We start from the raw sequence: 22209 nt of genomic DNA, 5'->3' as shown, positions 1-22209 counted from the left end.
CCTCCGTTTACATGTAAATGATGGGTGCAACCGCATAAATAAATATTTGTTTTTATAGATACCAGGCCCATAAAATATTGAAATGGTAGAGCAGTCTTTCCAATCTTGTCAACAATGGTTCAAAAAGATACTGTAACTGTGGCTACAGAGTTATCTTCACACCTTTTGATGCCTCCAGAGACAGAAAGTTTATGGGAATCCCAACACGTTCTGAAGCTCAAAACCACAAGCTAAGGACGAAATTCTCTCACATGTCTTGCAGTATTCATGCCACTTTTCTTTCTCAGCTGTCAGGCCTCTGGGACCCGGTAGGACCATTGTTGTACTGCTACTCCTTGGGGTGTCATGATATCGTGCTGGAAGAGGTGGGCCCACCCAGGTTCCACTGAGAACTGTAACAGTTCCCTGACAGAGGTGGACGCTGAACAGACAGGCAGTCAGGTTCAGAATCACCTTCAGGTTTTATTTACAACCAAAACAAAGCCAAAACACGCTTTCCAGTGGTCTGTAACTAAAAGACTTGCATCACCAACATGTAATGCACAGCTGTAACTCCAGCCAGGGGAAAAACCAGATCTCTCTGCTCCTCTCCCCCTTTTATCTGCTCCCCATCACTGCATACAAACACACAGACACAGTACGTTAATTAACAACAGGTGCTTCCACTTTGCCACTCACCTTCCCCGGTTTCGCTGTCCATTCACAAACCAGCACTCGGCCATGCCCCCGCTGCCACATACCCCCACCACCCGACTCAGACTGGTGAGCAGTCCAGCCTGCACCTTACCACCCTCCTGGCCAGGAGAGGTAGTCTGGTGCAATTGGGTAGGGGTGAGAACATGTCAGAAAACTCCTTTTGCAACCTGGCAACCTCCGTGAGTTGGGATGGTGTGAGGTGGTCTTCACAGGGGACTGGAGCAGGACAAGTGGCAGATTTTGTTTTAACCTCTGGCCCCAGCTCCTCCCTCTCTGGAACTACCATTGCTAATGCCACGGGGACCCCCTCATTCCATAGTTTGAGCAGATTAAGGTGGAATATCTGTCGCACCCCACCCCTATCCATTTGCTTCACCTCATAGTCGACGTCCCCAACTCGCCGTGTGACCTCAAAGGGCCCTTGCCACATGGCAAGTTATTTAGAGCTTAATGTGGGTAATAATATGAGAACCTTCTTTCCTGGTGTGAATTCTCTAAGGCGCACCCCCCTGTTGTACAGCCGGGACTGGTGCTATTGCGCCTGCAGCAAATTCTCTTGGATTAGGTGACTAAGGGTGTGGAGTTTTGTGTGCAGGTCAAGAACATATTGAATTTCATTTTTGCTGTCAAAGGCCCCTCCTCCCAATTTTCCCGGATGACATCTAGGACACTCCGAGACTTGCGCCCATATAATAACTTGAATGGGGAAAACCCTGTGGAGGCTTGCGGGACCTTTCCTACTGCAAACAACAGGGGTTTGAGCCATTTATCCCAGTTACAAGTGTCTTTGCTTACAAACTTACAAATCAAATTCTTAAGAGTGCGGTTAAATCACTCGACTAGGCCATCTGTTTGTGGGTCATAGATGCTGGTGCAGATTGATTTAACACCCAAGAACTCATAAAGTTTGCAAATTGTGCATGACATTAATGTAGTGCCCTGATCAGTCAGGATTTCTTTCAGAATCCTGACTCAGGAGATAATTATAAACAGCACTTCAGTGACACTTTGTGCGGAGATGTTATGCAGTAGAACTGCTTCTTAGTATTGCATTGCATAACCTACCAGAATTAAAATAAAGTGATGCCCATGAGTAGTCCGCTCTAATGGCCCAATGAGATCCATCCCTATTCTTTCAAAGGGGGTCTTAATTAGGGGAAGCAGGTGCAATGGCACTTTTGGAGTGGCCGCTGGATTTACCAGTTGGCACCTGCAACATGCCACACACCAAATGTGGACATCCCAGCGAATCCCTGGCCAATAGAACCAGGCCATGAGTCAGGCTAGTGTTTTGTCCTGCCCCAGGTGTCTGGCCATTAGGTTATAATGAGCTGCATGAAAGAGGGATTCCCTGCAGCTTTTGGCAATCAATAATTGTGTGATCTACTCTCTGGTTTGAGTGTCCTGTGTCATCCGATACAGTCAATATTTAATTATTGCAAAGTACGGGTGAGAGTGTGGGACATTCAGCTGGAGGTTCTAGCCATCAATTGCTCTCACTTGGTCGAACGCATGCCACAAGCAGTCGTCTCGCGACTCCTCCAGAGGGAAATCTGTTTGGGAATCCCAGAGAGAGCAGGGAGGGCCAGCGTGCTCCCCTCTCTACATGTCACTATGGCGCAGAGCTGATGTAGCTGGCTCCTGGATGATTTCCCCAAAAAACAACACACCAGGATCCCCCCTTGGTGCTCTATGGCAGGACCCACCCACCAGCACTCACTCCATTAGGCTCTTAAAATTCTGTCAATCAGTTCCCAGAATTAGTGGGTGGGTGAGGCATGGGCTAACCACTACCTTGATGCTATAATTTGTTCCCTGAAATTGGATCTTGACCAGTACATGTGGGTATTTGTGTATATTTCCATGCACACACTGAAACTTTACCCAATGTGCTGTGCCCAATGCCTCACCTTGAATCAAGCTATGGTGAACTGAGGTTTGATTACAGCCTGAATCCACCAATGCATGATATGTACCCCTTGGATACTCACCGGTATGCAGTACATTCCATCTCGATCGAGAGCGATTTCTGGTGCATCAGGGATCTGGATCACTGCCTCCACCTCCATCACCTGGCACTGGTCCTGGAAGTGCCCAGACTCCCTGCAGTGCCAGCACACTGGCCCAAGCCTCACCTCTGCACTACTGGGGTGAGGAACACTCACCTGTGGGGAAGAGGCAGAAACATTAGGGGAAGAGGAAGAAGGGGAACCATGGGCTTGGGGAGCTGGCTGTGGGGGGGATCAGCCCCCACTTCTGTGGTACTGGGGGATCAGGATGAGAGAGGGAGAAAGAGAGAGAGAGAGAGAGAAGAAGAAGAAGAAGAAGAGGCAGGATGTCTACCTGCCACTGGAACTGCTGCCAGATGGTCCTTTGCCAGCTTGATGGCTCAATCCAGCAATGCCAAGTGGTGGCACTGGACCTATTCCATTGTCCCCCTTGGCAGCTGAGTGATGAACTGCTCCAGTGCCACTACATCAATGACCCCCTTGATGTTGTGGTCTTCTGCCCTCAACCACCACTAGCAGGTGTCCCGTAGGTGTTGGCCGTAGGTGAAGGGATGGCCGACCTCCCACATCAGTGCATGGAAGCACTGTGGGTGATGTTCAGGGGAGCAGCTGACTTACTGCAGGATCGCACACTTTATAGCCACATATTCTGCCCTCAACCACCACTAGCAGGTGTCCCGTAGGTGTTGGCCGTAGGTGAAGGGATGGCCGACTGAGTGATGAACTGCTCCAGTGCCACTACATCAGAGTCCTGTTTGGACTGTCCACTCACTCACTCACTCTAGTGTTTTCTATCTACAGCACTCACTATAGACTGGTACCAAAATTCAAAAAAAGGTCTTATTTAAGGAGTTAAAGGCATTTTTGAGACAAAGTCGGCAAGCAGTCTTATTTTGTCAATTTGGGTGTGCCGAATTCAAATCTGCAATATGCCGAGTGAACCGGTTCCTGTACTACGCGTTCACGTTGGGCACCGAGCTGGGAAACGAGCTCTTCTACATCAGCTTCTTCCCGTTCCTCACCTGGATTTCGCTGGTTTGTTTACATTCTAAGCGGAAATCGATTGGACGAGCACAAACACAATCTCACAGCTTAGCCCGCTGCTTCTCGCGCTTCCTGCCCTCAACTTTAGCTACGTTACGCCTTCGTTTCAGTGTGAGGTCGACTGGCGCATTGTTTAATTCACTAATCTAAAGTCAGGAAGACGTCACTGATCATGTCACTGGTCAGTGAAGAATTCCCTGATGAGGTCCCGTTGCGTGCTGAGGAGATTACTATTCTTGCTGATGTCACCCCTGAGAGAGTGCCGACACACATCGTGGATTACTCTGAAGCAGAGCAGTCAGATGAACAGCTGTACCAAGAAATATCTAAGGTTCCCCAAGTACAGCTATTAAACGATATGCAGCTCAACCCTGGGCCAGTCAGCATGCCTAACATCTCTACTAAGGGCCTGAGGGTGTGTCATTGGAATGTCAGGAGTTTCAATAATACAAAGTTTGAAGAAATTCGCATGCGTTTGACAACTGAACCTGACAATTTGGATGTGTTAATCGTCACAGAAAGCTGGCTCAATGACAATGTATCTGACTCGGAGATCAACATCCCTGGATTCAAGATCGAGCGTAAGGACAGGACTGATAAGGATGGTGGCGGCGTTCTCATGTATATATCCAATAGCCTCACCTACAGCCGTGCAAAATCCCTGGAGACCAAGGACGTTGAACTTCTGTGTGTTAAGATCACTCCCCGCAAGTCCAACTGCCCCCTTCTCCTCGCTGGTGTCTATCGTCCTGAGTCAACTGTTGCTATGGATCAGAAACTCGAGAGTGTTATTGAACAGCTTTACATAACGGGCAAAGAAATCCTCCTTCTTGGTGATATAAACATCAATACACTGGACAAGTCGCAATGTGATCATCGACTTCTCAAATTCATGGCTGATCTTGGTCTGCAGCAGCTTATTCATCAGGTTACCCGTCCGGCCAGTAAATCATGCTTAGATCATGTCTATACAAACAGACCCCAGCACATCTTTAAAACTAAGGTGCTCGACATTGGAATTTCAGACCACCTACCAGTATGTGCTGTTAGGAAATATCAGAAACAACATCGCAAGCCTGTTACCATTAGATACCGTAAATGGAAGGGCTTTGATGAGAATAAGTTCCGAGATGATCTTCGAGGGTCTCCGTGGAATGTACTGGACATGTACGATGATCCGGATGACGCTGTTCAGTTTTTTACTCAGACCTTCCTTGATGTCGTTAATGCTCACCTACCTTGGGTAGAAAAGTGAGTAAAGCGTCAAAAGCAGCCCCAGTGGATGACCCAGGAAATATACGGCGACATCGTACAAAGGGATTTACTTCTAAAGTCAGCCCACAATCAGGGCACACCTGAAACATGGCAAGCTTACAGAGAACAATGTAACAAGACCTTCAGAGCCATCAGGAATGCTAAGAGCACTTTCTTCCAGGATTCACTTGAGAATAGCAAGAGTCCGAAAGAATTTTGGAAACATCTGAAGACTGCTCTAGGAACAACCGCAAGATCAACAGTATCTACCATCAATATAGGGGACCGTGTTTCACGTGATCCAGTAGAGATTGCAAATGCCTTCAACGAATTCTTTGTGTCTGTTGCTTCAAAATTTAGATCAGGCAATATCACTGAGTTTAGCACGAGATCACTGGAGGAGTTCATAAGAATGAAGATTCAGCCAGGCTCTCCCAAGTTTGACATCCCGGAGATTTCCAATACATTCGTGTATTTGTATCTACGCAATCTTGAACCAACTAAAGCGACTGGACTTGATGATGTCAGCGCCTGACTTCTTCGTATTGCAGCTCAAGCAATACTTAATCCTCTAACTAAGATCCTAAACCTGTGCATATCAAAGAACTCTTTCCCCTCCAGTTGGAAGATCGCCAAAGTGACCCCTGTGTTTAAGAGCGGAGACCATCTCAATATTGGTAACTACAGGCCCATCAGCATTCTACTGGTGATGTCTAAGCTGCTGGAGCGCCATGTCCATCTCGCCCTCTACGATCACCTGTCTAAGCACGATCTATTGTTTAAACACCAATCAGGAGTCCGACCATCCCACTCATGTGAGACAGTGTTGATTGAGATTGTAGACAACTTACTCCACAACATGGATAATGGTCTTCTTAACGGACTCTGTTTAATAGATTACCGAAAAGCCTTTGACATGGTAGATCATAATGTGCTACTTGAGAAGTTAAAACTTTACCATCTCTCTGACGCCTCGCTCCAGTGGTTTAGATCTTACCTCCATGGACGCCTTCAGAAAGTCTCAGTAAGCGGAGAGGTATCGAGTTCCCTTCCCATAACATCAGGAGTTCCACAAGGATCCATCTTGGGGCCACTTCTTTTCATCATCTTTGTTAACGACTTACCGTTGCATGCTACCAACAGTAACATCTACATATATGCTGATGACACTACCCAGATGGCTAAAGGTCACAGCACAAGTGAAGTTGCAACTGCTTTAGAGGACGACCTTCAGAAGATCAATGAATGGGCGATCCAAAACAAAATGGCGCTTAACACTGATAAAACCAAAGCTATGTTAATATGCAGTAGACCCAAGCATCAGTCTTTGGAGAAATCTGATGAGATTTTTGAAATCTCTTTCGAGGGAAAGAAAATAGAAACAGTTAGCAGTTACAAGTTACTTGGAATTCATCTAGACAACTGTTTGTCTTGGAAGACACATGTAGAAAAAACTTCCAAGAAAATCAACAAGCGACTTGGGCTTCTCATGCGCACCAAGAAATACCTAATGCGGAAAGCAAGACTAGCATATTATAATAGTATAGTTCAGCCAGTAATGGACTATGGGTCTTGCTTATGGGGAGACAGCTTCGCGTCACATACTAGTACTATGCTTCATCTGCAAAAAAGAGCAGCCAGAATAATATCAGATGCACCATGGGACGCTCCTTCGAAGGCTCTCTTTGAGGATCTAAACTTCACTCCATTTGATGAACGAGTAGCTAGATCAAAAGTGAAGATTGTTTTCAAAGCTATCAATGGTTTATTACCAACATACATCAGTGATAAATTTGTTCAATTTAGAACTGTCCACAGTAGAAATACAAGGAATAGCTCAAGCAAAAATTTAATTTTACCTAAAGTTAAAAAAACTTTTGGGCAAAAATCAGTAATTTTCAGCGCAGCAAAACTCTGGAACAGTCTCCCAGCTACTTTTAAGGAATGTTCATCACTTAGCACTTTTAGAGGAATGCTAAAGAGCATTCGTATCAACCAATTTTTGTAATTTGCGTGAGTTTTTACTTATTTTAAATGTAGTTACGTATAGTTTTCTTTTTCTGTTTCTCATTTATTTTGTTTGAGGGCCATATGTATATTATCATGTGATATTTTATGCCACCCTCGATAAATAAAGTTTAAAAAAAAAAATATTCCAGCTGGTTGGCTGCAGGCAGTTGCTGAGCCATGAGCTGTGCTTCACTGGTCAGGAGCGGTAGAAGGCGGGCCACTTGCTGCTCATCTGGCCACCCCCACACTTCTATGACTCACTCAAAGAGCTCCCAAAAGGCTTTTGGATCATCAGGCGGCCCCATTTTTGTAAGGGTGACGTGGGGGAACCCCGCGGACTCTGGGGCTGGGGTACCTGCAGAAGTGATGAGGCACAGGAGCACCTGATGGTCCTCTTGCTGGACCTGCAGCAGGGCCTTGAAGCACTGCTCCTGCTCAGTCCACATAGCGACCAGCACCTTGTGCTGGTTTTGTTGGATGGTGGCGAGGGTATGGACAAGCTCCTTGAGTGGGAAGGACTCCATGGAGATGGTTCCTGTTCAGTGTCCCAGCTTTAGGCACCAGTGTAACCGTTCCCTGAGGGGTGAATGTTGAACATACAGGCAGGCGGGTTCAGATTCACCTTCAGGTCTTATTTACAGCCCAAACCAAACCAAAACATACTTTCCAGTGGTCTATAACTAAAAGACTTGCATCACCAACATGCAGTTCACAGGTGTAACTCCAGCCAAGAGAAAAACTAGCTCTTTCTGCTCCCCATCACTGCACACAAACACAAAGACACAGCATGTTAATTAACAACAGGTGCTTCCACTTTGCCACTCACCTTCCCTGGCTTCGCTCTCCATTCACAAACCAGTACTCACTCACGCCTCTGCTGCCACAAGAACACATCCCCAAATAGATTCTCCAATGCTTTGAGCTCCTGGTGCTGCAAGGGGGTGAGCTCACCCCCTGGGTGGACCTGCTGCTTGTCCTCAGAGCCTGTGTGGGGGACAGGGGAGGCTGAGAGATCGGCCACTGCCTTGATCCAATGCTTAAGTCTATTTGAATGATACTGTTGGGTGAGTGTTCTCTTACCTGGCTGCTGCAAGTGGTAGTTCATGGGTCCTATTTGCTCTGTGATGGTGTATAAACCATATCAGTATTTGAGGAAATTGCAGTTAGCCCTGGAAAGGAGTAGGAGCATGTGGTCCCCCAGCTGGAACTTCTGGGGATGTGCAGGGTAGTCCCTTTGTTGCTCTCTCTGGGCCATCTGCATGTGTTCTCTGACAATGGGTGTTGCATGGGCATTCTGTTCCTGCATTTCTTGCACAAATTTGATGATCAACTGGAAAGGGGGTGGCTGCTCCTCCCAGGCCTCCTTCATTACATCCAGCTGGTCAAACAGGAGCTCAAAGGAGGTGAACCCTGTTGATGCTTGAGGAGACTCCCTTATGGTGACAAGCACATATGGCAGGCATAGGTTTCAGTCTTTCCCTCTCTTGTTTACCACCCAACAGCAGCATCCTCTTGAGCTTCTGATTGAACCTTTTGATGAGGCTTTCAGTCTGGGGATGGTAAGCAGAAGTGCTTACCCTCCAGCAGCTGGCATAGTTCCACTATCAGGTTTGATACAAAATTGGGTGCCTTGATCTGTCAGTAGGCCTTTATGGATCCTTATGTGACTGAACAAGAGCATCAGTTCTCTTGTGGTGGTCTTGAATATATCTTTTGGAGAGAGGGATAGCCTTGGGGTACCTGGTGGTGTAGTCAATAATCACTAAAATGTATTCGTGACCTCAGGTGGCGACTCTACCAGATCTATACCCACCCGCTCAAAAGTACCCTTACTGATGTGGAATGGAACAGGCAGTGCCAGAGCTGGTTTGTTGGGCGATGTGTGTTGACACTGGGAGTACTTCTGAGAGAAGTTACGCACCTCCACAACCATGCTGGGACCAATGGAACCAGTCCCTGTGTGTTTCCAAAGTGTTGCTAGGTCCCAGGTGGCCTACCAGTAGGTGCATCACAGAGTCACCTTGTGACCACAGTATAATGAGTTTGAGAGGCTCTCCATGGCTGTCACAGTGATATGAGGACATTTCTCACAAGGAAGTATGCCATGGGGAGAGCTTGGAATGGGTTTTCTCTTTCCTTGTCAACTAATCTGCAACTGTCCCCAGCAGTGCTTCACCCGGTCATCACTCCTTTGCTCCTCCTGGCTGGTCAGGCAGATGGTGCATGTGATGGCTGAATCTCAGTACTCTTTCATCTTGTTGCAGTAATTCTCCTTACTGGTGGTACAGCTTGTTCTTGGAACCCCAGCCAATCCTTTCCTGTTAGGAGGGGCACAAGAATCTTTGGGTTTATGCCAATGGTAATGGTGACTTCCAGTCACCTTGGTGGTTGCCTACATTTACCTCAGCTGCATACCCCATACACATGTCACAGCCAGGTTGCCACAGGGTTTCACCATTTATGGGTGGGCCTAGGGCTGTGCCATGGTGATAAAGCTCCCAGAGTCTAGCAGAGCTGGAACAGGAGCCCTGTTCAAGCAGAGCATATCAGTGGGTATGCGGGAATATGGAGCAGCATGTTCCATGCACCCGGCCAGCCAGAGTTTGCAGTTCTTCCTGTGCTTGATCTGGGTTCACAGGAGATGGCCCAGGGCATCTGGGGGTCTCTTGATGCCTATGGTGATGTCTTTCTCTTTTCCCCTCTCCCATGTCTAGTATGTCCAGGATGGTGATCATCTCTACAGATGATGTGACTGTCTTTGAATTGGACTGAGAAGTAGTCTACAGAGAGGTTGTTTACCTTAGCTGTAGGGATCTCTTGTTCGAGCCCAGCGGCCAGTGGGGGCCTTTCTGTGTGGAGTTTGCATGTTCTCTCCGTGTCCACGTGGGTTTCCTCCGGGTGCTCCGGTTTCCCCCACAGTCCAAAGACATGCAGGTTAGGTTAACTGGTGACTCTAAATTGACCGTAGGTGTGAATGTGAGTGTGAATGGTTGTCTGTGTCTATGTGTCAGCCCTGTGATGACCTGGTGACTTGTCCAGGGTGTACCCCGCCTTTCGCCCGTAGTCAGCTGGGATAGGCTCCAGCTTGCCTGCGACCCTGTAGAACAGGATAAAGTGGCTAGAGATGATGAGATGAGTTCAAAGACGTGATTAGGTTAACATGGGGCGGGCTTGGGCTGAGGTGCCCTTGAGCAAGGCACCTAACCCCCAACTGCTCCCCGGGCACTGTAGCATGGCTACCCACTGCTCTGGGTACATGTGTGTGCTCATTGCTCACTTGTGTGTGTGTGTGTGTGTGTGTGTGTGTGTGTGTGTGTGTGTGTGTGTGTGTGTGTGTGTGCACGCACACGTGTGTGTGTGTTCGCTGCTTTAGATGCCCACTGCTTTGGGTATGTGTGTGCGCTCATTACTCGTGTGTGTGCATGTGTGTGTTCACTGTTTCAGATGGGCTAAATGCAGAGAGGAATTTCACTGTGTTTAAGCGTATGTGTGATAAAGTTGTTGTTGTTGTTGTTGTTGTTGTTGTTCATGGCAGGTGTCTGATGACTGAAAGCCAGGAGTTATTGGGTTGCCGCATGCAGGCCCCATGGTATCTTCTGGGAGAGCGGAGACTGTTGGAGGGTCGGTTCAAGGAGGTGGTGAACAATGGGGTCCATAGCGGTGGGGACTGGGGCTGGGTCTCTGTCCTCTGCCTGTGTTCTCCACCAGTATTGCCCTTGAAAGTGCCCAGGAGCGGATACAGATGGAGTAGCATGAGTAGCTCTTGTTTTTCTAGTGTGGAGGGACGGGCGAGTGTTTGCAGATCTTGGTCCATGGAGGTGAGCTCAGTACAGGGTGGAGGAGTGGAGCATCTATGTGCTGTGGTACAGTTGGTCTGGGGCACTGCATCTCTGTTGTGAGGAGTGAAGTTTGTCTGGGCTGAAATCTGCTGGCAGAAATATGGAGCAAGTCAGAAAACAGCATGCAGATACAGTAATGGCCCTTTTCCACTATCCTTTTTCAGCTCACTTCAGCCCGACATGGCTCGCGTTTCGACTACCAAAGAACAGCACGACTCGGCTCGCTTCAGCCCTGCTTAGCCCCTAAAACTCGCACGGTTTTGGAGTGGGGCTGAAGCGAGCCAAAGCGAGCCGAGTGAGGCTGGGGGCGTGAGCAGACACTCCCCTGTGCACTGATTGGTGAGGAGGAGTGTCCTCACAGTCCCACACACGCCCCGCGAGCACGCTGGGATCTGTAAACACTGTAAACCCGGAAGAAGAATAATTACGAATTACGAGAATTTCTGAAGCCTTATGCGCCTCGCCTCATCTATACGCTCTTGCCAGTATCTGTTGGCGTTGTCGGTGACAACAAGCCACAGCACCAAGACCAGCAACACTAACGACTCCATGTCCTCCATGTTTATTGTTTACTATTCGGGTCGTGAGACTACCGCTTAAAAGATCACTGATGTCACTGTTTGCACTGCTTAACGACATCACGTGACGTCCACCCACTTTCGCTAACTCCACCCAATGTGTCCACCCACTTCCAGCCAGCACGGTTCAGCGCGGTTGTAGTCGAAATGCAACTTCAATAGCCCCGCTCAGCTCGACTCAGCCCAACTCAGCACGGCACGGCTCAGCCCGACTCAGCCGCGTTTGTAGTGGAAAAGCGGCATAAGTGTGACTTCCTTGGTGGCAGACACAGTGCCCATGGGGAAGCCATGGCCTAATGGTGAGAGAAGCAGCTATGGGACCGAAAGGTCCCCAGTTACATGGCACTAGAACTTTCTTGTCTAGGAGTTTAGCACTTCATGTACCTGACTTTTGCATTCATGTACGTCTCTGGATAAGAGCATCTGCTAAATGCCATGTAATTAGGCCTGTCACGATAACAAATTTTGTTAGACGATATATTGTCTCAGAAATTATTGTGATAAACGATATTATTGTTGACGTCTTTTCAAGACATTTTTATGCCACTAGTAAAATAATAATGATCATGTAAATACACCCTTTCAAATAAGAGTAAGCTTTTTAATTTAGCCAACCTATTCAATTCAACAGTGGAATGTAAAAAATATAAATAAATAACCTAAAGATATAAAACAACAATCAAACAAAACCACTCCCAACAAAACCAATAAATAAAATACAATCTATGGCTCATAAAAATTGCACTTAAGTAAATATTAACTTGGCACAGGGTAATAAAGACATTATTTTCTTCACAGGCAACATTCTGCCAATCCAGTTTCTCAAAGATTAGTACCCAGATAAACAAAGTGCAAAATAACAACGTATTGCCAGCTGTCATTTGGATAAAAGTAACAACAATTAGAACAAGATATGTAGGAAAGGGCATAGGTTTGGTATTAACACTGGTGGGGACATAAACCCAATGCCAACCCCCAGTGGCACCAACTTCAGGTCAACATTCGAGGGTCACAATATTTTGCTCCGTTGTGTTCCACCAAAAGAATATCCATCATCTCTCCAAAGTCCAGACTTTTAAAATTTGAAGTTCAGAACTGTAGTAATTCATGAGTAATAATAATATGCAATTCATTTGATTAATTGCAAACCTTGCATGTGATGATTAACTCATTCTACCAATTTGCAAATGTGTTTTACAAGCGAATAACGCATTGAATGTTGGGAGAGTGTATGTTCCTTTCCCTCGTAAATGGAAGTAAAACACATATTGAGCCTTAAACACTGCATTCCATTAGGCTGGCAGGGGGAGTAGGCTATCTTCTGTGTGATCTTTAACTAGTTTTAGAATGCTAGTTTAAGCTGATATGCGACTGATCTAACGGTAAAACAGGAAGAGGTCTCTAGAACTTTTTTGACACATCGAAAGGTTACAATTTTACGTGGCAACAGAATGTATCTGAATTCTGATTGGTTGTTATATTATTGCCCTTTTGTTATCTTCTTGAGCGGAGAGGGGAGGGAGAGGACGGAGTGACAGGGTTCTACAGAGAAGTTTTTAGCCTGTCGCTTTCAAATGAACCCCCTCGAAAACCAATCAGTTCAGCTTATGTATGTACTCAGTCTGTGGCATTTTCAAAAGAGAGGTGAGAGCAACCAAAAATTTCTGATCAAGAAGGCGGAGGCTGTTATGCTTATTACATGAAAATGTTTTATTTGATTAAAAGGTGTCTGGGCCATGAACAATGTCCACATCACCATTGGGTTGTTGTTTACATGTGTCATGTTACACGAACTTGGTCAGGGCTCTGCAGGTCTTAACTGAAGCACTTCAAATTAAGGGTTAGCAGGCTGCTAAAGTTTGCAGGCACTTCACAAGCAAGACTAAATACAATATTAGCCAACATTAGTACAATTTGATATGATTTAATAATGTCTTTGTGACCTTAATGAACACCAGTTGTTGTCGGTATCAAGTCAGATTGTTATTTACATGCCACACAAACTTAGAAAACAGTCATATTCGTATGTTGTCGTTTTTACACACTGAATATGAACTGTTGTTAACTGATTAATTTTACGAGTTAATCTAATGTTACATTCCTCAAGGACAGTTTGCTAGCTAGCAGCCGGTCACCGCACTGCAACCACACTTGCTAATTGACACGGAAGCCTAACTGCTTGCTGTTTTCGCGACCATGATCCCAGAGCAAATATTCATGAGCGAATTTTGAGTGGTTTCACCCAGTGGAAACCTATAGTAACCATTTGTGTACCACGCACAGAGCGGGATTTTTTTTTCCCCTTCTTCAATCAGAAATATTGGTAGGGACACGTACATACCCAATTCTACGCCTATGGTCTGTACAACGGAGCAACATGTTGTTGTCTTTTCCCCATTCAGTGGATACCCTGGCTGGATAACTGTTGCATGCTGGGAGGCCCCGCCTCTGACAGAGAGCCGCGTGAGACGACAGAAAACAGTGCGGTGTTTTATTCAGTCAATGGGTCAAGCAAATACTCTGCCGACTTCCCTGTGTAGATGTACAGCGCGTAAATGCCAAAATCGCGGTAAAAAAAATTACCGAGTTCATTTTCATTTACCATACGATAAGTCAGTATATCAAATATCGCGACAGGCCTACATGTAATGTAAAGTTAGATTCTCTGGACCAGCAGGAATGACTGAAATACCCTTCAGCAAGGTATCTAACCCCCACCTGCTCCCCAGGCTGCTCTGGGTATGTTAAGAGTGTCTGCTAATGGAATATAATCATATATACAGTACCAGTCAAAAGTTTGGAAACACCTTCAAATTCAATGTTTTTATTTATTTATTTTTCCTACATTGTAGGACAATACTGAACTCATCAAAACTATGAAATAACATATAGAACATATGGAATTATATGGTAAACAAAAAAAAGTGTTAAAAAACAACATGTTTCATCTTTTAGATTCTTCAAAATTGTCACTATTTACCTTGATAACAGCTTTGCACACTATTGGCGTTATCTGAACCAGCTTCATGAGGGAGTCACCTGGAATGCTTCTCAATTAACAGGTGTGTCTTGTCAAAAATGGAATTTCTTGCCTTCTTAATGCATTTGACACCATCAACCAGTAAAAAGTAAATAATAAAAATACAGTAAATAGCCCTGTAAGCTCAAAACCGTGATGTTTATGAGTCCCATTGACATTTGTTTGAGCATTACATCTGGGATTCGGTGTGATCACTCGACTCGTGGAAATAGTCCAGGAAACGAAAATAAAGTATAATGGTGATTTATTAGTTACAATCGATTATACAAAAAAATAAATAAAGAAACTTAAACTATTCAAACGGTTCCAGGTTCCTTAATTCTAGCAATGTCCATTAATTGTTCTTTTTCCTTTCCATGCACGCCATACCACGGTCTATGATGGTATGCGCATCACCGAAAACCTTCCCCCTGGCGTCAGGATGACACATTATATACCTTCTGGCATATCACCCCTTTGACCTATAGAGGGCTCACACACTCACTCATATATACTCACACATACTCAAAACATGAACTTATATTAGATATAGAAATACTAAATCAGTTCTTAATGTAACAAAATAAAGTTGCAAATTATATGTAAAGTCAACAAAGCATAAACAGAAATTCCTCCTATGGCTCCTACAAGCCCTGTTCAACAACTGTAGTAATCCATATTATGTCATGAACCACTCAACTAAGTAAAGAGAAATAACAGTCAGTCATTACTTTAAGACACGAAGTGTCTTTTAGTTAATTAAAATAAAGAAAAAACATCGAATTTGAAGGTGTTTCCAAACTTTTGACTGGTACTGTATACTCTTCCAGCTCCTCAGGGAGCTGTGCCAAGTTGTGTCTCTCTGCCCTCAGCCATGCGGCTGCGGCTGATCCAAAACAACGGTGCTGAACCAGTGCTGTTTCTTTGGTGCTGAGTCGGAGTGAAGCAGATGCTGTCCGTTCAACACCACTGAGGCTGATTTGTACATAACAGTGCCGGCTCCAGCGCCTCCGATATCCATCTCCTCAGAAAGGTGCATGTGTTTTCGCCCACTGTTTCCTTGGGTTGATTGGTGTGCCTTAAGTTGGAGTACTTTAATGTTGCCTCCAGGTTCAGTTTTTTTTTTCTGCATAATCTCTCTTTATTTGCCTTCCAGAGATTGCAGTTTATCTTGTAGCATGGCAACATTGTTTTCTGTTGTTGACATCCTTACCTCTGCCTGTGTGACTCACTCCACACTGTCAGTCATATTTTTCCTCATGTTCTCTGTATTGGCCATCAAATCTGGTGGAAAGCTCAGATTTCATGATGTTGATAGCTACCAGTATTGTTTGCAGTATTGTGCTCAATTCTTTCTTTGTCTGTACGGTTGTCCCTACCTGATGTATTTGGTTTACCAGAGGTCTGATTCAACAACACAGCTTTGCCCTGTCAGACATACAGTAAAAAAAACCCTTTCAATAAACACTTCCTTTGCCTGAATTCTGAACAAAAGCCTTGTCCATGTTTTCCTGTAGTTATTAAGTTTATCTCAGAGATTGCTGAGTCTGTGAAACTGAAGACACAGTCAATAACTTTTAATTCTGACTTTATGATGCTTAATATAATATTGGCATCATTCTTGTTCTGGTGTACGTCAGTTAATTTGAAGGTATAGACTGATTTAAAGAAGAAAATGTGTTAATTTTGTTTGTTAATTATTATATTCAAGTTTTCACGTCTGTGGGCAATTGAGAGGAGCCAGTTGACCTAATCCACATGTCTTTGGACTGTGGGAGGAAACTGGAGCACCTGCAGGAAACCCATGCAGGCACAGGGAGAATATACAAACTCCACACAGAAAGGCCCCAGTCAGCCGCACAATTCGAACCCAGAACCTTCTTGCTGTGAGGCACAGTGCTAACCACTGCACCACCATACCACCCTTGTTAGATTATAGATGTAATAAATCATCATATGAAGTTATTGACTACTTGAGTACTCATTTTATATTTGTTTTTACTCATAATCAAGTCGTTTTGTTGAACGCTTTTACTTCGACTTGAGTAGTTATTAAAAAGTAGCAATGCTTTTACTAGTACAGGTTTTTTTGCTTACTCTACCAACCTCTGTTCCTGTGTGTCTCAATTAATTTGAAGGCATAGATTGAAACCCATGCAGGCACAGGGAGAATATACAAACTCCACACAGAAAGGCCCCAGTCAGCCACACAATTCGAAAGTAGCATTCTGTGTGATGTACTTCCTGGTTTCCGAGTTGTTTGCAATGAGTCTTTTTTCCAATTAATTTCCAATTAATGCCAACGAGTGTTGGCATTAATCACTAATCTTTTTTTATTTTCTCTACAAATAATATTCCAGTATCATTTTTATTTTTTATTGTACTTTCACTTTCGCTTTCCTTTTTCCACATTTTACATTTTTTCGGAAGAACACCAAGACCAGAAGCTTTCTTTTTTTCTCTTCCTGCTTAAAGACTACAAGCGGAGGCCATTCACATCGGATCTGCTTTAATATCAACAGATCCTCAATTAAGGTACATGAATCCTTTCATCATGGCACACCTTCAGCTTCTTCAGTGTGCTGAGTGCAGGATGTTTAGTCATTCTTTCTCTGTCACTAGTGATAGCTTTATTTGTGATAAGTACAGATTAGTTAGCTCTCTGACAGAGAAGATTGCAGCTTTGGAGGTGCATATCCAAACTTTAGAGAGAGCTAGTGAGAATAAGAACAGTGTAATTTCTGCAGGGGAAAGTCTGGATGCCCTAGGTGGAGTTAGTAATCCTCCAACTCCGGCATTAGAGCCCTCGCAGCGGGGTGAATGGGTGACGATTCGGCAGCATAAGCGTAGAGCCAAAGCTACCGCTGAGGCTTGCCCATGGGAGCACCACTCCTCTCCTCTTCACGTGTCGAACAGGTTTGCCCTCCTCAGTGCTGCACCCGTGGAGAAACCTGAAAGAGCTCTGGCTCTAGGAGACTCTATCATACGGCACGTGAAATTAGCTAGGCCTTTAGGGGCACCAGCAGCTTTAGTCAGGTGTATACTGGGAGCCAGGGCGCTGGACATAGCAGGTAATCTTAGGGTCCTAGGCAAGCACAGGTTCTCAAAGATAGTTATCCATGTAAGAGCTAATGATATACACCTTCGTCAGTCTGAGGTTACAAAGAGTAACTTTGTAGAGGTGTTTAAATTAGCAAAGGTGATGTCCGATGCTGTAGTATGCTCTGGCCCCATCCCAATGTGGTGTGGCGATATAGCTTACAGCAGGTTATGGTCGCTGAACTGCTGGTTGTCCGGGTGGTGCTCTGAAAACAATGTGGGCTTGATAGATAATTGGGCTAATTTTGAGGGCACTGCTGGCCTGTTAGGGCAGGATTGTATCCATCCCACTGGGGAAGGCGCTGCTCTCATTTCTTGCAGCATAGCTCATAGTCTCAGAACAGATCTAGTTAACTTCTGACAATCCAGAGCCAAGGCCAGGGAGCAGACGAACAGGCTAAACCAACTGTCTGCTAGCTGCACAGAGTCGTCACTCAGGGTCCACTACATTGAGCCTGTGTCTGTTCCCCCCAAGCAAAATAAAAAAAATAGAAATACTCAGAGAGTTTGTTCCAGTAATCTAATCAATATAAAATTAGATCATACTGAATGTACAGCCGCTGCCAGCACTTTGATCTAAAGGTGGGGCTATTAAATATTAGACCTCTTACATCTAAAGCACTAATTGTTAATTAACTCATTACTGATCAGGAGTTTAATGTACTGTGTTTAACAGAAACACGGATTAAGCCAAATGAATATATAGCATTAAATGAAGCGAGTCCTCCTGGATACAGTTATATACACCAGCCTCGTCTAACTGGCAGAGGAGGAGGCGTCGCGGTTATTTATAATGATTATCTAGGTGTAACACAAAAACCTGGTTATAAATTTAATACATTTGAAGTTCTTCATACTCATATAATGTATGTAGCCTCAAAAAATAAGTCTACCCAGTTAATTCCGTTACTTATTATTTACAGGCCCCCGGGGCCATATTCTGAGTTTCTTTCTGAATTTGCAGATTTTATCTCAGATCTGGTTATTTCCTTAGACAAAGTTTAGTTGTTGGAGATTTTAATATTCACTTCGATAACCCAGAAGACCCTTTGAAACAGCGTTTGTGTCCATGATTAGCAGTAGGGGTTAATCAGAATGTCATAGGACCGACCCATAAACGTGGTCACACTCTCAATCTAAGACTAACAATCGGGTTAAATATAGAAAATACAGTCACTTCCGCAGTCTGAAGTTATCTCAGATCATCATCTCATTCAAAATATGTCTGAGTAATAATATATGCACCTCACCACGCTACTATATTAAACATACATTCATGTCAACTACTGCACAGAGTTTTATAAATGATCTCCCAGAGTTATCAGCTTTGATTGGGTCACTGTCAGCCCCTGCAGAACTTGATCAGGCAACTGAATGCTTAGAGTCAACATTCCGCCATACTTTAGATAATGTAGCTCCTCTAAAAAGGAAAATGATTAGCAAGAAAAAATTAGCACCCTGGTATAATGATGACACTTGGACTTTAAAACAGACCACTCGAAAATTGGAATGTAAGTGGCATCAAACAAAATTGGTAGCATTTAAATTAGCGTGGAAGGAGAGCTTCCTGAAGTATAGAAAAGCTCTTAGTGCTGCTAGATCAACATATCTGTCCTCCCTAATAGAAGATAACAAAAATAATCCTAGATTCCGATTTAATACTGTAGCAAAATTAACCAGGAATAAGTCCACTATAGATACATGCACACCTGCAGTCTGTAGTAGTAACGACTTCATGAATTTTTTCAGTGACAAAATTGAAAATATCCGACAAAAAATTCGAACTACTAATTTAAGGTCAGACAACTTAAGTGGCAATGTAAGTGACCCTGTAGTTAACAATATAACTGTATCAGATCAGCAATTAGAATGTTTTACTCCCCTTAGAGAAATCAAACTACTTTCATTAATCTCTGCATCAAAGTCCTCAACTTGTGTACTAGAACCCTTACCTGCACGTCTATTCAAACAGGTAATACCTGAAGTAATTAAACCGGTTATAAAAATAATAAATTCTTCTCTTAGGATTGGCTATGTACCCAAATCCTTTAAACTAGCAGTTATCAAACCCCTGATTAAAAAACCTGACCTTGATCCCTGTCAGCTGTCCAATTATTGGCCAATATCAAACCTCCCCTTTATCTCCAAGATCCTCGAAAAAGCTGTGGCACAGCAGTTATGCTCATATTTACATAGGAATAACATCCATGAAATGTATCAGTCAGGATTTAGACCTCATCATAGCACAGAGACAGCTCTGGTTAAAGTAGTAAACGACCTACTGTTGGCGTCTGATCAGGGCTGTGTCTCACTGCTTGTGTTGCTTGACCTTAGTGCAGCATTTGATACCATTGATCATTCCATTCTTCTGGATAGACTAGAAAATGTTGTGGGAGTTAAGGGAACGGCCCTCTCCTGGCTCAGCTGTTATTGAATTGATCGCTATCAGTATGTTGATGTAAATGGTGATTTTTCTAGACATACTGAGGTAAAGTTTGGTGTTCCACAAGGTTCTGTCTTAGGCCCACTGCTTTTTTTTCTTTATATATGTTACCTCTGGATGATATTATTTGTAAGCATGGTATTAGTTTCCACTGTTCTGCTGATGACACACAGTTGTATATTTCTGCAAAACCAGATGAGAGACACCAGCTTAAGAAGAAGAAGAAGCCTTTATTTGTCACATGCACACTCAAGCACACTGAAATTCATCCTCTGCATTTAACCCATCTGAAGCAGTGAACACACGCGCACACACCCAGAGCAGTGGACAGCCATACTACAGCACCCGGAGAGCAGTTAGGGGTTAGATATCTTGCTCAAGGGCACTTCAGCCCAAGGCTTCCCCATGTTAACCTAACTGCATGTCTTTGGACTGTGGAGGATACTGGAGCACCCGAAGGAAACCCACGCAGACACAAGGAGAACATGCAAACTCCACACAGAAAGGCCCCCCATCGGCCACTGGGCTCGAACCCAGAACCTTCTTGCTGTGAGGCAACAGTGCTAATCACTACACCACCGTGCTGCCCAATAGCTTAATAGAATTGAGGAATGTGTGAAGGACATTCGACACTGGATGCTTATTAACTTCCTTCTGCTTAACTCTGGCAAGACTGAAGTACTTGTACTCGGACCACATGCAGCTTGAAGTAAGTTTTCTGATTCCACAGTAACTCTGGATATCTTTTCTGTTTCTTCACATCCAGCAGTAAAAGACCTCGGTGTGATTATTGAGCCCAGTCTTTCATTTGAAACTCATTGATAACATTACCCGGATAGCTTTCTTTCATCTCAGAAATATTGCTAAGATAAGAAATTTAATGTCATTACATGTTGCAGAAAAAATAGTTCATCCTTTCGTTCCCTCCAGGTTGGATTACTGTAATGCCTTACTGTCTGGATGTTCCAGTAGGAGCATAAACAAGCTCCAGTTAGTTCAAAATGCAGCAGCAAGAGTCCTTACTAGAACTAGAAAATATGACCACATCACCCCTGTTATATCCACACTGCATTGGCTCCCAATCAGATTTTGTATTGTTTATACAGTGGTGCTTGACAGTTTGTGAACCCTTTAGAATGTTCTATATTTCTGCATAAATATGACCTAAAACATCATCAGATTTTCACACAAGGCCTAAAAGTAAATAAAGAGAACCCAGTTAAACAAGTGAGACAAACATATTATACGTGGTCATTTATTTATTGAGGAAAATGATCCAATATTACATATCTGTGAGTGGCAAAAGTATGTGAACCCCTAGGTTTAGCAGTTAATTTGAAGGTGAAATTAGAGTCAGGTGTTTTCAATCAATGGGATGACAATCAGGTGTGAATGGGCACCCTGTTTTAGTTAAAGAACAGGGATCTATCAAAGTCTGATCTTCACAACACATGTTTGTGGAAGTGTATCATGGCACAAACAAAGGAGATTTCTGAGGACCTCAGAAAAAGCATTGTTGATGCTCATCAGGCTGGAAAAGGTTACAAAACCATCTCTAAAGAGTTTGGACTCCACCAATCCACAGTCAGACAGATTGTATACAAATGGAGGAAATTCAACACCATTGTTACCCTCCCCAGGATTGGTTGACCAACAAAGATCACTCCAAGAGCAAGGGGTGTAATAGTCGGCAACGTCACAAAGGACCCCAGGGTAACTTCTAAGCAACTGAAGGCCTCTCTCACATTGGCTAATGTTAATGTTCATGAGTCCACCATCAGGAGAACACTGAACAACAATGGTGTGCATGGCAGGGTTGCAAGGAGAAAGCCACTGCTCTCCAAAAAGAACATTGCTAAAGGTCATGTGGACAAGCCAGAAGGCTATTGGAAAAATGTTTTGTGGATGGATGAGACCAAAATAGAACTTTTTGGTTTAAATGAGAAGTGTTATGTTTGGAGAAAGGAAAACACTGCATTCCAACATAAGAACCTTATCCCATCTGTGAAACATGGTGGTGGTAGTATCACGGTTTGGGCCTGTTTTGCTGCATCTGGGCCAGGACGGCTTGCCATCATTGATGGAACAATGAATTCTGAATTATACCAGTGAATTCTAAAGGAAAATGTCAGGACATCTGTCCATGAACTGAATCTCAAGAGAAGGTGGGTCATGCAGCAAGACAACGACCCTAAGCACACAAGTCGTTCTACCAAGG

General features: G+C 44.2%; 1 protein-coding gene across 2 annotated transcripts in view; it reads left to right on the top strand.

Annotated features, from left to right (window-relative positions):
• The window catches only part of LOC132894013 (zinc finger protein 501-like), a 104740-nt gene that overhangs the window by 74976 nt on the left and 7555 nt on the right, over positions 1-22209 (top strand). The window contains exon 1 of one of the 2 annotated variants that reach the window (XM_060933199.1): positions 15374-15482. The exons of the other annotated variant lie outside the window; for it this stretch is intronic. The gene's annotated coding sequence lies outside the window, so the exon portion shown is untranslated. Of the gene's footprint in view, positions 1-15373; positions 15483-22209 lie in introns of those variants that run through there. 2 annotated transcript variants of the gene reach the window in all.

The sequence above is a fragment of the Neoarius graeffei genome, chromosome 11, assembly GCF_027579695.1.
Source record: "Neoarius graeffei isolate fNeoGra1 chromosome 11, fNeoGra1.pri, whole genome shotgun sequence".
Taxonomy (NCBI): Eukaryota; Metazoa; Chordata; class Actinopteri; order Siluriformes; family Ariidae; genus Neoarius; species Neoarius graeffei.
Note: the sequence above shows the minus strand (reverse complement) of the source record. Positions and strands in the feature narration are given on the sequence as shown.